Here is a 17,781-nt window from a genome sequence, read left to right as displayed (position 1 = left end):
CATTTTGGCCATTCTGATGGGTGTAAGGTGATATCTCAGGGTCGTTTTGATTTGCATTTCCCTGATGGCTAATGAGGATGAGCATTTCTTTAAGTGTTTCTCTGCCATTCGATATTCCTCTGTCAAGAAATCTCTGTTTAGCTCTGTTCCCCATTTTTTAATTGGATTACTTGGTTTGCTGCTTTTCAGCTTCTTTAGTTCTTTGTATATACTCGATATTAGTCCTCTGTCAGATAAAGGGTTAGTGAAGATTCTTTCCCAATCTGTAGGCAGGCGTTTTGTTTTGATGACAGTGTCCTTTGCTTTACAGAAGCTGTTCAGTTTCATGAGGTCCCATTTATTGATTGTTGCTCTTAGAGCCTGTGCTGTTGGTGTTCTGTTCAGGAAGTTGTCTCCTGTGCCAATGAGTTCTAGGCTGTTCCCCACTTTTTCTTCTAACAGATTTAGAGTATCTGGTTTTATGTTGAGGTCTTTGATCCACTTGGACTTTAGTTTTGGGCAGGGTGATAAATATGGATCTATTTTCATTTTTCTGCATGTGGACATCCAGGTGGACCAGCACCATTTATTGAAGATGCTGTCTTTTTTCCATTGAATGGTTTTGGCTTCTTTGTCAAATATCGAGTATTCATAGGTGTGTGGGTTTATTTCTGGATCTTCTATGTGGTTCCATTGATCCTCCTTTCTGTTTTTATGCCAATACCATGCAGATTTTATTACTATTGCTTTGTAGTACAACTTGAGATCGGGGATGGAGATACCTCCAGATGATCTGTTGTTGTACAGGATTGTTTTGGAGATTCTAGGTTTTTTGTTTCTCCATATGAAGCTGAGAATCTTTTTTTCAAGGTCTGTAGAGAATTAAGTTGGTATTTTGATGGGAATTGCATTGAATCTGTAGATTGCTTTTGGCAGCATGGCCATTTTCACAATGTTAATCCTACCAATCCTTGAGCATGGGAGATCTTTCCATCTTCTGAGATTTTCTTCAATTTCTTTCTTCAGAGACTTGAAGTTTTTCTCAAACAGGTCTTTCACTTGCTTGGTTAGTGTCACCCCAAGGTACTTTATGTGGTTAGTGGCTATAGTGAAGGGTGTTGTTTCCCTAATTTCTTTCTCGGCCCTTTTGTCTTTGGTATACAGGAAGGCTTCTGATTTTTTTGAGTTGATTTTGTATCCTGCCACTTTGATGAAGGTGTTTATCAACTGGATGAGTTTTCTGGTTGAATTTTTGGGGTCACTCATATATACTATCATATCATCTGCGAAAAGTGACACTTTGACCTCTTCCTTTCCGATTTGTATCCCCTTGATCTCCTTTAGTTGTCTTATTGCTCTGGCTAGGACTTCAGTAATATGTTAAAGAGATATGGAGAGAGTGGGCAGCATTGTCTTGTCCCTGATTTCAGTGGGATTGATTTAAGTTTCTCTCCATTGAGTTTGATGTTGGCTATAGGCTTGCTGTATATTGCTTTTACTATGTTTAGATATGTGCCTTGTATTCCTGATCTCGCCAAGACTTTAAACATGAATGGGTGTTGGACTTTGTCAAATGCTTTTTCAGCATCTAAGGAGATGATCATGTGGTTTTTCTCCTTCAGTTTGTTTATGTGGTGGATTAAATTGATGGATTTCCGTATGTTGAACCATCCTTGCATGCCTGGGATGAAGCCTACTTGGTCGTGGTGGATGATATCTTTGATGTGTTCTTGGATTTGGTTTGCAAGTATTTTATTGAGTATTTTTGCATCAATGTTCATAAGAGAGATAGGTCTGAAGTTCTCTTTTTTTGTTGGGTCTTTGTGTGGTTTAGATATCAGGGTGACTGTTGCTTCATAGAATGAGTTTGGTAATGTACCTTCTGTTTCTATTTTGTGGAATAGTTTGAGGAGAATTGGTGTGAGCACTTCTTTGAAGGTCTGGTAGAATTCCGCGCTGAAACCATCTGGCCCAGGGCTTTTTTTGGAGGGGAGACTGTGAATGACTGCTTCAATTTCCTTGGGGGATATAGGGCTGTTCAGTCTTTCTACCTGATCTTGACTTAATGTTGGAAGATGGAATCTATCAGGAAAATTGTCCATTTCATTTAGATTTTCAAATTTTGTAGCATATAGGCTTTTGTAGTATGACCTAATGATTGTTTGAATTTCCTCTGTGTCTGTAGTTATGTCACCCTTTTCATCTCTGATTTTGTTGATTTGGATAGATTCTCTCTGCTTTTTAGTTAGTTTGACTAAGGGTTTGTCTATCTTGTTGATTTTCTCAAAGAATCAGCTTTTTGTTTCATTGATACTTTGAATAGTTTTATTTGTTTCTAATTGATTGATTTCAGCCCTGAGTTTGATTATTTCCAGCCTTCTGCTCCTCTTGGGTGTATCTGCTTCTTTTTTTTCTAGGGTTTTCAGTTGGGCCATTAAGTTGTTTGTATGTGATGTTACGAATTTCTTCTTGCAGGTACTTAGTGCTATAAATTTTCCCCTGAGCACTGCTTTCAGTGTGTCCCATAAATTTGGGTATGTTGTGCCTTCATTTTCATTGAATTCTAGGAAGTCTTTAATTTCTTTCTTTATTTCTTCCTTAACCAGGCTGTCGTTGAGTAACAGGTTGTTCAGTTTCCATGTACGTGTAGGCAGTTTGTTATTTCTGTTGTTGTTGAGGTCCAGCTTAAGTCCATGGTGGTCAGATAGAATACAAGGGATTATTTCAATCTTTTTGTATCTGTTGAGGCTTGCTTTATGACCAACTATATGGTCTATTTTGGAGAACATTCCATGTGGTGCTGAAAAGAAGGTATACTCTTTTGAGTTTGGATGAAAAGATCTGTAGACGTCTAATAGGTCCATTTGATTTAGGGTCTCTGTAAGTGTTTTTATTTCCCTATTTGTTTTCTGTTTAGTTGATCTGTCCCTTGGTGAGAGTGGAGTGTTGAAGTCTCCCACTATTAGGGTTTTAGGATCAATGTGTGATTTAAGCTTTAATATTGTTTCATTTACGAATGTAGGTGCTCTTTTATTTGGGGCATAGATATTCAAAATTGTGATGTCCTCTTGGTGGATTTTTCCTTTGATGAGAATATAGTGGCCCTCCTTATCTTTTTTGATTAACTTGGGTTGAAAGTCTATTTTATTAGATATTAGGATGGCTACTCCAGCTTGTTTTCTGGAACCATTTGCTTGAAAGACATTTTTCCAGCCCTTTACTCTGAGGTAGTGTTTATCTTTGTTGCATAGGTGTGTTTCTTGGATGCAACAGAATGATGGATCCTGTTTCCGCAAACATTCTGTTAGTCTGTGTCTTTTAATTGGGAAGTTGAGTCCGTTGATGTTGATAGAAACTAGTGACCAACAATTGTTACTTATTTTAGATGTGGTGTTGGTGGTGTCACTGAGTTTCATTGCTTGTCTTCTTTTGTTTTTTTTGTTGTGTAGTTATCTATTTCCTCTGTTTCCTTCGATGTAGTTGTTTTCTTTGGTTTGGAGTTTCCCTTCTAGTAACTTCTGTAGAGCTGGGGTACTATGTATATATTGTTTAAATTTGGTTTTGTCTTGGAATATCTTGAATTCTCCGTCTATGTTGATTGAAAGTTTTGCTGGGTATAGTAGTCTGGGTTGGAATCTGTGGTCCCTTAAGGACTGTATGATTTCTGTCCAGGCCCTTCTGGCTTTCATAGTTTCTGTTGAGAAATCTGGTGTGATTCTGATAGGTCTACCTTCATATGTTACTTGGCCTTTTTCCCTTGCTGCTTTTAGAATTTTTTCTTTGTTTTGTAGGTTCAGTGTTTTGACTATGATGTGACATGAAGAATTTCTTTTCTGGTCTAGTCTACTTGGTGTTCTGTAGGCCTCTTGTATGGTTATGGCCATCTCCTTCTTTAAGTTGGGAAAGTTTTCATCTATAATTTTCTTGAAAATATTTTCCGGACCTTTGAGCCTGATGTCTTCTTTTTCTTCTACTCCTATTATTCTTAGATTTTGTCTTTTCATGGTGTCCTTGATTTCTTGGATGTTTTGTGTTTGGAATTTTTCTGATTTTATTTTTTCTTTGAGAGACGTGTCAATTTCGGCAAGTGTATCTTCAGCTCCTGAGATTCTTTCTTTCATTTCTTGTATTCTGTTGGTGATGCTTACCTTTGTAGTGCCTGATCTTTTCTCTATGTTCTCCAGCTCCTGGTTTTTCTCTATTTGTGTTTTCTTTATTGATTCTAATTCTGTTTTCATGTCTTGCACCATTTCCTTCATCTGTTTGAATGTGGACTCCTGCTTTTCAATGATAGCTTCTATTTTTTTGTCTGTTTCCTCTCTATGTATCACTAATTGTGCCTCTACTTCTTTGGGTATAATTGCCTGTATTTCTATGAAAGCTTTGTTCATTTCTTCTTTATTTGCCTTCATTTGTGTGGACATTTCTTTGAGAGCTTTGTGCATTTCTTCTCTGTATGCCTCAATTTTCGTGGTCATTTCTCTGAGAGCACGATTTGTTTCCTCTTGGTTAGTCTCAATTTCTTTTGTTATTTCTCTGAGGGCTTTGTTCATTTCATCTCTATGGGCCTCTAATAGCTGGAGAAACATAGTTTTGAGGTCGTTTTCTTGTATATCTAGTGAATTGAAGTGTCCATTGTTTTGTGGGGTTGCTGGTGAGGTCATTGTGTCCTGATTTTTGTTGGGTGTGTTCTTAAGTCTGCCTCTAGCCATCTGGTTATTTATAATCCTCACTGGTTGTTCCTCGAGATTGTAGTTTGGGTTATGATCCTCTCTTTCTGTTTTCTGGACTGTTTTTTCAGGAAGATGAGAGAGGTTCACTGCTTTGGGAGTGTGCACTTTGTTTTCAGTTTTGCCTAGGTAAAGAATGTGACGCTGGCGCTATTCACGTGCGCTTTTAGCAGGCGCAGTGTGCATGCGCGGATTCTCTGACTATTGCAGTGGCCTGCAAGCCACTATTATGCAGTTCTGACTGAGATCCAGGGATTGTTTGCCTGGATTACCCTTGTGGACCCACAAGGCAGAGGCTTCACTGTTGGGGTCGCTATCCCAAGAATCCCTCTGATGCCCACACTAGGAGTGTGGGTGGCAGGGATCTCCTCTGGTTGCTTCTGTGGAGAGGCCCTGGGTCTGGGGCAATCTCTCCCTAGAAGGCTCACTCACTCTCTTTCAGGACCAGTTGGAATGCACAGAGGTTCCCCTTGCTCACTACTCTCTGTTTTGGTCCTGCTGCGGAAGTGCACGCATAGGCCATCAGTCAGCTCTGTGACACTGTGGCTGCAGAACTCGGTGTCCACCTTTCCTGTGTGCTGCCTCTTTGTCCTTTCCCTCTGCCAGGAGGGGTTATGTTGACTGGTCCCTGGGTGGCGCGGGAAAGAGTTAGGGTGAGTGTACTCAATCCCAGATCCCGGGCCCAGATCTCTCTGTCAGAAGCAGACTAGCGGTAGAATCTATGTTTGCTGATCCCAAGAGAGTACCGGGTAGGGTTGAGTGACTTCAGATCCAGAGCTTGGGTTTCTCTGCTAGGGGCCGCTGGAGAGAGGGTGCTGTGTCCTTGGCAGGCTACCTCTCTGTCCTTCCCCTCTGACCTTCTCCTCTGCTAGGTCAAGCTTATGGAGGTGCTCTCAGGGGAGTGCCAGCAGGGGTTGGGGCTTCTCAGTCAGATCCTGAGCCCTGAGCCAGCGGCGTTTCTCTCCCGGGGGGTGGGGGGACGCCAGTGATAGAACTTGCTGCTAGATCTTATTGCGCTGGACCCAGGAGAATCTCAGGACGCGTAGGATGACCACAGTCCCAGATCCTGAGCTGTAGTTTGTTTGCTAGGAGCGGCCGGCAGCACTGGAGTTCAGGCACTGTGAAGCCGCTGTGCGCCTCTTTATCCTTCTGCTCCGCTGTGGCAGGGTGATGGCGGCGTTTGGGGGAGTGCCCGAAAGGATTGGGTTTTCTCAGCCCCAATCTCGGGTTGGGGTACAGACAATGTGGTCTGTGGCAGATTCTGTTGGGCACCTCCTGCCTCCTCCGAAGAGGGAGTAGGGATTTTTAGCTGGGCGCGCAGCTGCTATCAGCCCGTGGCGGGAGCTCAGTTGTGATGACGGCAGGTACCCGCCGAGGTCGGAGAGACCTTCCAGGGAAAGACTGGGTGATCGGTGACCAGTCTGTCAACTTTCCTTTCCCGTTGGGTTTTTTTGCGACTTGGACTCCCAGCCTCAGGCACCCATGTGCCCACCAATCAGCCTGGGAAAGTGATTGGCACAAGCAGGCTTGCAGCACCAGCCCGGAGACCCAAAGCCCGCATTAGCTGGGTTCTCTTCCGGGTTCTGGCTGGGCAGCCGAGAGTAGACCCGACTGATTACCACGCCGTGGGAGCCTCCCCTCACCTGGGAAACATGATCGATCGATCGCTGTTCTTTTAGGGCCCAGAGTTCAGTCTCCTGGTCGCTGCTCGGAGTGTGTTGTCCTGCTTCTCAGACACGATGTTCTCCTGGTGCCGCCATCTTGGCTCCTCCCACATGAATCTCTTCTATGTTTTGTATTCCTTTGGTGAAGCTTGCCTCTGAAGTTCTTGATTGAGTTTCTAAATTTTTCATTTCAAGATTTGCCTAAGGTTATATTTCCATTATTGGTTCTGGTTCCACATTCTGGTCTCGAACTGATCCATTCGTTTCCTTCTACTTTTTGTTTATGTAGCTATAGATTTGTTTAATGGCTTTATTAATTAAGGATATCTATCATATTCATTAAAAGGTATTTGAAGATGTTTCTCTTTTTTTCCCCTCCTGTTCTTCAGCGCCACAGAGCCGACTCTGGGAGTGTTGCTAGGATGTATTAGAAACATAATGTCCTATTCCTTACTGAAGTCTAAGCAATTGAATTTAGAAAGATTGTAATTCTACATGAAGATATCGAGTCTTGTCTTTGGTTGGGTGACAGACACCTCTCTAAACATAAGACTCAACTTTGAGAAACAAAGAAATGTTCAACATTGTTAATCATCAGGGAATAAAAATCAAAGTCACTTTGAGATTTCATCTAACACCCATCAGAATGCCTAAGATTATTAGAACAAATGGAAGCTCATTCTGGCAATGATGTGGAATACAGAGAACACCCATCCATTGTTGGATGTAATCTTTAATAACAATTATGAAAATCAGTTTGGTGTTTCCTCAGAAGGATGGGTAACCATCTTCATAAAGATCTAACTATACCACTCTTGAGAATATACTCGAAGGATGCTTCATCCTACTACAAACACTATTGCTCAAATATTGCAGTTTTAGTCGTAATATTCAGAAATTGGAAATGACCTAGGGTCCTCTTAGCAGTAGAATAGAGAAGAAAATCTAGTACATTTACACAATGGAGTATTATTTAGCCATTAAAAAAATGAAATCATGTCATTTACAGGTATATGAATAGAAATGAAAAAAGTTTATCCTGTGTAGAAGGATTTTAATTTAGCAATTTAGCTACTCTGGCAAGGGTTCATATCTAAAGACCTAACTCTGTGTCATCTAGTTGAAATACCCTTAGTAGATACCTACAGTCCCTCTGGCTGGAATTGTAGACATGCTTTCAGTACACCCCACTTAATCCCAAACAATGAAATCTAACTGAGAGGCAGACAAAGTGAGTACTCAGAGAAAGATCTGACAAAATGTGTGTCAGATACAGGATATACCCAAATCTCATGAGAACAGACAGGACGGAAAAGCTACTGGAGAGTAGTACAGAGAAAAGAGGAGAGTACCATTCAGGAGGACAGTACATTTCATGCAGACAATGTATTTCAGCGCATTTGGGTTGAGTTCCTTGCAGGCAACTTGGTGCAGTTCACTGTATGCACCTCAGTGGCAGTTTTTTGTAGCAGAGTGAAAAATTCAGTGAGAAGCTAAGGAAGCCAATTTGAATTAGTTATCTTACAGAGGAGTTTTGAGTTAAAACAGCTGAGTAGAACCAGCCAACCAGAGTCGAGAAAGAACTAGAAATGGTGAGCTTATTCAGCAGTAAATCTCAGAGGCTGAAAACATTCTAGGCCTAGGTTAGCAAGTGGAGGCTGGAAGCTGAAGCTTTCAAGGCCTGGGCTTGCAGAAGTTTAGGTCTATAAGACTAGAAGCTTCCAGGCTTAAGCATAGGGATATTTAGATAGAAGCACTCTGGGCTCAGCCCAAGCCATGTATTAGTAAAGCTTGGATATGGCTCTCATCTCATCCTCATATCTGAGAAAATAAAAACAACGTTTACATTCCTGAAGGTGTGAGTTCACTTATATGTGGATATAGCTATGATATCAGTGATAACCATGCTGCAATTGGTAGAACCACAGTGGTGAGAAATAGAGTAAAGAATTAGGGTGACTCCTAGATCTTGTTAGGAAAAGGGAAAGAAAATAGATATTTGTCAATGGATGGAGCAGCTTAAATGGGAGGAGGAAGTGGGGAGGAGGGAAGCGGAGGATGAAGCAGGAGGCACACAGAGAAACAGATAAGATTAAGTCATTTAGGGACCGTATGGAAACTTAAAAGAGTAGAAGCTTCCTAAGTTATATAGGTATCTGATAATATTGTAAATAACATCATCAAATGTTGAGGGAGACAATATCTTAACTGACCATCTCTTTTCTACAATAGAGCCTTCTTGCTGGAATTGGGTTACAGATAGCTGAGCTGTTGGCCAAAGTGGTCCCATAGGAATCCCCTAAAAGCAATGTTGTTAAGACTAAAGGTTGTTGTCCACAAATTTGGGGATCAATTCATGTGAAAGTGGAAGTTAAGAAGTCCCACAAAATATCATTTGCTTCCTCAAAACTTTACCAGACATAAATTATAAGAACACACGTATATTCAGAGAAAAATCTTGCTGCTGCAAAGACAATATTAGCAAGCTTTTAATATTTTATTATCTACAAATGGCATGTTTTTAATTTGAAAATAGCTATCACACCCAAGTTATAATTATCAGAGGCAGATGTGAATTTTGAGAGTTCTGTCACATAATGGATTTCTCAAGGTCTATCTTTTTTATGTCCTCACTGGCCGGAAGTCTCTTGCCTGGTAAAGTTCTGGTTTATGGTCTAATGCCACATAATTATAATAACATCATAATTTTACCCTCCTAAACAGACAGATTATTACAAAATTGTGGAAAAGAAATTAAGTTTTCTCTGATTATCAAGTCTCACACTTCTATCAGTAATGAACTTTCAATTGCTGTTCAGAATAAAGAACTAAGTAGTTAAGTGACATCACATTGTAGTAGTGACTGAGATGTGAGGGGGACAGTGTTCCTTCAGATTCAGGAAGTATCCTTAAAGGGAGGTGGTGGATTCTTCTCCAACTTCTCCTTCATCCTCTTCTTTTGTAAGCTCTTCCTTCTTTTTTACATAAGAGATGAAGACATTAATGGAGGAGGGTTCCCTTTTCTCCACAACCTCTCCAGCATGTGCTATCACTTGAGTTTTTCATCTTGGCCATTCTGATGGGTGTAAGGTGAAATCTCAGGGTCGTTTTGATTTGAATTTCCCTAATGGCTAATGAGGTTGAGCTTTTCTTTAAGTGTTTCTCTGCCATTCGATGTTCCTCTTTCGAGAATTCTCTGTTTAGCTCCGTTCCCCATTTTTTAAGTGGATTACTTGGTTTGTTGCTTTTCTGCTTCTTTAGTTCTTTATATATACTTGATATTAGCCCTCTGTCAGATAAAGGGTTGGTGAAGATTCTTTCCCAATCTGTAGGCAGTCGCTTTGTTTTGATGACAGTGTCTTTTGCTTTACAGAAGCTTTTCAGTTTCATGAGGTCCCATTGATTGATTGTTGCTCTTAGAGCCTGTGCTGTTGGTGTTCTGTTCAGGAAGTTGTCTCCTGTGCCAATGAGTTCTAGGCTGTTTCCCACTTTTTTTTCCAGCTGATTTAGAGTATCTGGTTTTATGTTGAGGTCCTTGATCCACTTGGACTTTAGTTTTGTGCAGGGTGATAAATATGGATCTATTTTCATTTTTCTGCATGTAGACATCCAGTTGGTCCAGCACCATTTGTTGAAGATGCTGTCTTTACAGGGTCAGATGAAGGGGGAGGAGGTCCTCCCCTATCAGGGGACTTGGAGGGGGGCGGGGAGGGGACTGGGGAGCGAGTGTGGGGTTGGGGGGGGATGGGGGAGCGGGGTGCAGCTGGAATACAGAGTTGACAGAATGTGACTGAAAAGAAAAATAAAATAAAATAAATAAATAAAAATAAAAAAAAGAGTATTAGGACTAAAAAAAAAAAGAGATGAAGACATTAGTCATCAAATTCTCTGAGATAAAGAAGAATTAGCAGCCATTCGGTATTCATAATTTCTAGGGGTAGGGATATGGAAATGTTAGAAGTGGTCCTCAGTTCACGCTTTGATGAATGAGACAGTAATAAATGCACTGATAGAGGAAGAGGTGACTGTCCCATCTGTTGCTCCTTCTCTTCTTTTATGGTTGTGTAGTTGAAGTCCAAATTGAGTTTTAAGGATTTATTGAACCAAAGTCTTAAGTACAAGATGTTGACGATTATCTCTACTTTATACCCTTCTATGTTACATGGCAATCTATTCAATCAACATGCAAGCTGTACTAGAGACAGCCCAGATTTCTTTGAAGACCTTATCATATTAACTTGGGTCTGCCAACAAATGTTTCCACTGATAAATAACAGTCAACAGTTTAGATAGATACCTATAGCATATCTGCATAATCCCTTAATCTTTGCCTATCTTAAACCCAGAAGGACACCACTTACTAACAACCTAAAAATTATACATGCCCTGTGGAGAAAATAAAGGGTGGAGATTGCAGAAGCCACGTGGCTGTCTGCCACACTAATGATTTTATGAAATCCCACACAAGGTAAAAACAGGACTTGATACTGTTGAAGTCCTATTGCTTCGATAATGAAAACTGTTTGCTCTCTTGCTTACTGTGCTTATTTGTAAATATTCTGAAAACTTCTGATTGAAGATAATTCTAACATACCAACAATACCTCACCTTTGGTTTCTCAGCTAAATAATAATACACAGCCTCTCATGTTTGTCTCATTGTCCCCTGCTGTCTCATATCCTGTTCACATGGAATTCCTACCTCAGAATTTTGCTAGCTGTTGGTTCAATAATCTATCAAAATAAAAAGAACAATATATAAAATATTCATCCCTTGTCTATGAATGTAGTTTGAAATGAACTCTATGTTTTATAATTTGCTCCATTATAGAACCTTTGAAATGATATTTTATCATAAATGTTTAAAAAAATGTATGTCTGGTATTACACATTCATATTCAGACTTGCTCATCTTCACTTTAGCTCCAACCAAGTAAATGAAAATTTGTGAGTGGGATCTAGTGGTATATGATCATCATCTCATGCCAGGAGACAGAAGGCACACCGAGTGGGATGCCAACACGCACAGCAAACAAACAAAGAAAAACACCCAAATAACAAAACAACAACCATAAAACAAAAGCAACCAAAGAAAAACATACACATGAAATGAGAAAACATTCTGACGTGAGTGTATAATGCTATTTGTAGAAAGTTTTCCTAGTTCACCTTGTGTTTTAGCATCCCCGAGATAGTTTACTGTTGGAGGTAGGGGGAGACTGCAATGTTTCTGTGATCATGGGAGCCCTTCTCATCCCCTTCATCTCATTTGTGATGTCGAAGGATGGCTGCTTTCTTCCTTCTCTTCTCTGTATTGCCTGTGGTGAAGCTAGCAATTTCACTCTTCAGACTACCTCACTTTAATCAGATCACCAAACACAACCTTAACTTCAAAACAAGTCAGCATTTTTCTGTGTCTACATTGGCTCTTAGAAATCCTCACTCATGAACTTGCATGTTTGTGACAGTCACAGTATATAGGTTGTTTAACACTTGAAAAAAAATGGTGACACATGGTTAAAAGAATACAACTACTTTGCAAAGTTGTAACCTTTCTCCTATGTCACCCATCAGTAAGCAAATTATGATCATTAGTAATGTTTCTAGGAAATGACCTAATGAATCCTACTACATTTTACCACATATATTCTGAAAGAAAGTAAGTTGAAAGACTTAAAAAAACTTTAAGAAAATGCTCAAGGGAAATATGTTAAATGTAAAATACATCAAGTTAGACTTACAAACTAAGAGAAAAAGCATCTAAATGACTTCATCACTTAGGGTCCCTATTACTATTCTCAGCACAGATTGGTTTAAATGTGGAATTAGTTTTTCCTAGTATATAATATCTTAAATGTTTTTTGTCTATTCTTAGTTTATAAAAGTATAACATTTGAGCCTTTTTGAAGATCTTTTAAAAAGACAGTGACTGATTATATTTCTGCAGAATTTTGAACAGATGGCAAAATCCAAAAGACATTCATGTAGAGTGGGTGGATTTAAGCTACCTTCAAGATTATTTTGTGGGAAAGATGGCTCAGTCAGTAAATCATTTGCTATGTGAGAAGAATGGCTTGAGCTTGATATTCTAGATCTTATACAAAAAAAAAAAAAAAGCCAGTCATGTATGAGAGCAGTACAACAGAGGTGTGCACTCTGTAGTTAACCTAGCCTATTTGCTGAGGTCCAGATGCAATGAGAGATCATGTTTCAACAACAGCAACAAAAGAGCAAATAAGAAATACATTCCTACATCATCTCTAGCTTCTATGTTCATATTCATATTTGTGCACCCACAAAAACACACATACACACACACTGAGGCACACACACAGATACTTCATGCAGTATCTGTCTGTTTCTATACTACTATTATTGAAATATATATAATAAATGTAATATAAATAAAATACATATAGATCTTTATTTTCTTTTCATCATTATACACGTGTTACCTATCACTCTTTTTAAAAGAGCTACAACTAATACTTACAAACTGTATCAGGTAGCCTTCTACCAAGAAAGCAAGACTTAAGTTTTTGGAAGTTCAGTATCTAGATAAATTAAGTATGGTAGAATTTTTGAAGGAATTACAGGGTTAAGGAAGGAGAGAGGACCCAGAAAAAAATAAAGGATAATCATTTCAGTGTCTTGGAAGGCATGGCTTAAAACCTTGCAGGAATCTACAGCATGCAAGCTGGTGGCTACCACTGCTCTTTGTCACAAATGCCTTAGAGCTGGTCAGAAGGAAGCCAAGTCACAAGGAAGTGTAACTGAGCAGGAGGAAGTGAAACAAACTGCAGTTCCTGGCCATACCTCACTGCCTGGAAAACGACTTTCAAAATACAAGGATTTTTATTCATTTCTTTTCTTCTCAGTTTTAGAAAAGAATGTTTTGTGCCTTATCCTTTTCTATTGCCACAGAAGGATGAAGAAGAAGAAACTCCAAAGAAGAATCGACTGTTGTCAGCTTAAGTACACAAAATACAAAAGACCTAACACCCCACTGCTGCTACTCCATTGGGAACAATTCTGCCATTATTTAAGGGTATAATCTTGAACATCTGATATGAGTTCATCTTGCTCTCTTACAGCATAGGTGAGGGCATGGTACTGAGAAGGCTGTTTTCCCAAGGACACACACAAACTTCATGTCTCAACAAGTTATCCCTTTATCTCCCAGTCTGAGGTCCTTCCTTTCCCACCTTAGCAATAATGAGTTTTATAGTCACAAGGGGAACTCAAGATTACATTCAATATCATAAGAAAGCTGACAAAGAAAAAGTAGTAAATAAGGTGTCAGGCAGATAGTGACAGTAAGGCTGATGTGAGTTTTCTTGTAAAATACACTGTCTTCCTGACATAGAAAGCTCTCTTTTCTCCTGCTGTACTTTTTTAATCATTAATATCAGACTACTGCTAGATTTTTCTTTTAAGTTTCAACAATTTACATGCCCTTTCTCCTTACTGTACCATGTGAGGTGAAGGTTAATGCATCTTGAGTGACCAAGTTATCTGTGCCTAGTGTTTTTTTTTTCTTTTTCTTTTTTTACAGATATGACTTAACTCTTTTCTAGACTGTAATTAATTTATATTTTAATTAGCAGCCACAAAGTTCCTTCTCATGCCTAGAATGATAGCTTCCTTCAGCGTTGCTTGTCAGACAGTGCACAATAAATCACAGGGGGAAATCTTTATTTTTAACATGCACGTTTATGGATTCAGTGAAGATTATTTAATTTTTTCAAGTGCTTATTGGAATGTGCACTATTATTTTATATCCATACAAAAGAATGCAGCCATCGGCTGGTGCTAGAATGCTAATAATTAGCACCTCTATTAAAAGTCGGCTCTTTCATTTGAGCAATGTTATGCTGGGAAGCTCTGTTTCCCAAGTGAGCAGAGAATTATACAGTTGTATTAAAGAAGAGCTTTCCTTTGAATACAATTTTAAGGAAATCTTCAAAGGAACAAGCTTAAAGACTCAAATCGGAGCGCATCGCTAATTAGTGTGTGACAATAATTTAGGCGGAGAGCACCAGGGCCTTGTTAATTTTCCAGGCCCATTCTGCAGTCTCTTTGCTGGATGTTTCTTTTGATGAGTCAATTTTATCTGGGTGCAGCTTTTTATATTTTAAATACTGTCATAACACTTCTAAAGTTTTAGAGAATAGGACAGACGGATGCTGAAATCTGGCAATTACCTTCCAACTCCACATTCCAACTACTCATTTTATGGTTCAGGTTAAATTGCTTAATTCAATTGCAAGTATTTTGCATTTATAATATTGCTTTAAGTGGCATGTCTCTGAATAAAATAACATAACTACCTATTTGTTTATGTACCCTTCACACTTAGAAAGAAAAATGCGCTTCCATCATCAATTATGGAACACATTATTTAAAATTCAAAGGTGTCAGTTCCCTTGATCACATTCTATGCTGTAAGGGCTTTTAAAAATTATAAATGCTAGCATTTCAGCTTTGCTATTTTAAAATGCTATGTTCTACAAATTAGGTATCAGAATAAAGTGTTTTCTTCATTTTGTAAATAGGAAAGTATTGATTTGTGATGTCTTGGGAAATTAGAAAACAGAAACAGCAGAGTGTCAGGTAACTATGATTTATGGCTTTGCATACATGAAGTAGGAATTGATGACTATTGAGTTCAATATCAAGATTCATTGGCTCAGGGGTATATAGTGACTAGAGCCATATTGAGAATCAATGTTTGTATCAAGAAAACATCTGTCTTCCTATGGATAAAAAATATGCCAATATATACTCTTAATCTGTTATTAGCTATTATGAGAATTCAATCTCTGCAGGATGACAATTATTTTGCAATTTAAAAAGTCATCCCTTCCTGTTCTTGCTATTGGGTTTGTGTCATTCATCACGGAGTATTTGTGTGTGTGTGTATGTGTGTGTGTGTGTGTATGTGTGTGTCTATATGTACCTGTGTGTAATGGGGGAATGAAAGTGTGCCATGGATGATCACATATGGAGGTGAGAGAAAAACTCTCCAGTTATGAGACGTGCATTTCAAATCTCTTTATCTGCTAGGCCATTTGCTTGGCCTTTAAAATACATTTTTAATTCACCAGTGATAATTACGATATTAATGTCACACAAAATAATAGTTGACCTATGTATATTACAGAAATATTAATCGGATATAAGGAACAACACATTTCCAAAACCAATTTAAACAATAATCTTTTTGAGAGAGTTTTAAAATCCATTTTAGTAACTTTGAAATAAGTGGTCATTAAAACTGATAAGTCCAACCTAAAGTGAATACAGGATAATATGTATGTATCCAGCACACCAATCTCAATTCTGTTGGATATTTCCCTGAAGGGATAAAGCTTGATCTATGGTGATTTCTTCATTTTGCTTTTAGATTTTAAGAACCTGTAGACTATTCACAAATGGCTGCACTAAGTTACATTTCCACTGAGTGTCAAGTTTTTCTTGTTTTCCACAGCTTTGCTGTCCTGGTAACATCCATCCTATTGGCAGTCTCCCTTTAAACCTGCCCATATATCACTCGGTTTTTAGTTGTTCTCATCAATAAATTGGTCAAATATTCTGTCATCTTTCTGCTGGGTATCCTTCACCCTTTTTGTGAAGTGTATGTAAGAGTTATTCATTCTATTTTTTGTATCTCTGTATTGAATTTCCTAAATTACTTCTTTTAGTTTTTGAGAATATAATTCCATCACTCCCCCTTCCTTTTCCTCCCTTCAAATCCACCCATATTAACCCTCCTTGCCCTCTTTCATGCTAATGGCTGTTTAGATTCCTTATCCAGTTTGGATGTTAGCCTCTTCAGTAAATATTTTCTTTCAATCTGCAGGTCACTTTTTTTTTTTTTTCACTTGTGCCTTTTTTTTCCCCCCCTTTGATTTCATCTTAACACTTTGGTCTCTTCCTGTTAACATTTTTAAATTAAAATTTTATTTTTTTACATTAATTACATTTTTTTACTTTTTTTAAATGTTTTATTAATTACACTTTATTCATTTTGTATCCCCCCATAAGCTCCTCCCTACTCCCCTCCCGATCCCACCCTCCCTCCCCTTTCTGCATGCATGCCACTCCTCAACTCCACTGATAGGGGAGGATCTCCTCTCCTTTCTGATCTTAGTCTATCAGTTCTCATCAAAATTTTCTGCATTGTCCTCTACCGTGGCCTGGTAAGGCTGCTCCCCCCTCAGGGAGAGGTGATCAAAGAGCAGGCCAATCAGATTATGTCAGAGGCAGTCCCTCTTCCCATTACTATGTAATGGGACACTGAACTGCCATGGGCTACATCTGTGTAGGAGTTCTAGGTTATCTCCACGAATAGTCCTTGGTTAGAGTATGAGTCTCTGGGAAGTTCCCTGTGTTCAAATTATCTTGTTCTGTTGCTCTGCTTGTGGAGTTCCCGTCCCCTCCAGCTCTTACTATTTCCCACTTCCTACATAAAATTCCATTCACTCTGCCCATCAGTTGGCCATCAGGCTCAGCATCTGCTTTGACAGTCTATACTGCAGAGGCTTTCAGAGGCCCTCTGTGGCGGAGATTTCACCTTACACCCATCAGAATGGCCAAGATGAAAAACTCAAGGGACAACACATGCTGGAGAGGTTGTGGAGAAAGGGGAACCCTTCTCCACTGCTGGTGGGAATGTAAACTTGTACAACCACTCTGGAAATCAATCTGGCGCTTTCTCAGACAACTAGGAATAGCGCTTCTTGAAGATCCAGCCATACCACTCCTAGGCATATACCCAAAAGAGGCTCAAGTACACAAAAAGGACATTTGCTCAACCATGTTTGTAGCAGCTTTATTTGTAATAGCCAGAAGCTGGAAACAACCCAGATGCCCCTCAATTGAAAAATGGATGCAGAAACTGTGGTACATCTATACAATGGAGTATTACTCAGCAATGAAAAATAAGGAAATCATGAAATTTGCAGGTAAATGGTGGGACCTGGAAAGGATCATCCTGAGTGAGTTGTCCCAGAAGCAAAAAGACACGCATGGTATATACTCACTCATATAAACATACAACATAGAATAAACCCACTAAAATCTGTACAGCTAAACAAACTAAGCAAAAGAGAGGACCCTAACTAAAATGTTCAATCCCCATCCTGAAAGGCAAAGAGGATGGACATCAGAAGAAAAAGAAAATAGGAAACAACCTCGGAACCTGCTACAGAGGGCCTCTGAAAGCCAGAAGAAAACAGGAAACAACCTTGAAACCTGCCACAGAGGGCCTCTGAAAGCTTCTGCAGTATAGACTGTCAAAGCAGATGCTGAGCCTGATGGCCAACTGATGGGCAGAGTGAATGGAATTTTATGTAAGAAGTGGGAAATAGTAAGAGCTAGAGGGAACGGGAACTCCACAAGCAGAGC

Source organism: Psammomys obesus, unplaced genomic scaffold (assembly GCF_907164565.1).
Source record: "Psammomys obesus unplaced genomic scaffold, mPsaObe1.curated_primary_1811, whole genome shotgun sequence".
NCBI lineage: Eukaryota > Metazoa > Chordata > Mammalia > Rodentia > Muridae > Psammomys > Psammomys obesus.
This window is presented reverse-complemented; position numbering follows the sequence as displayed.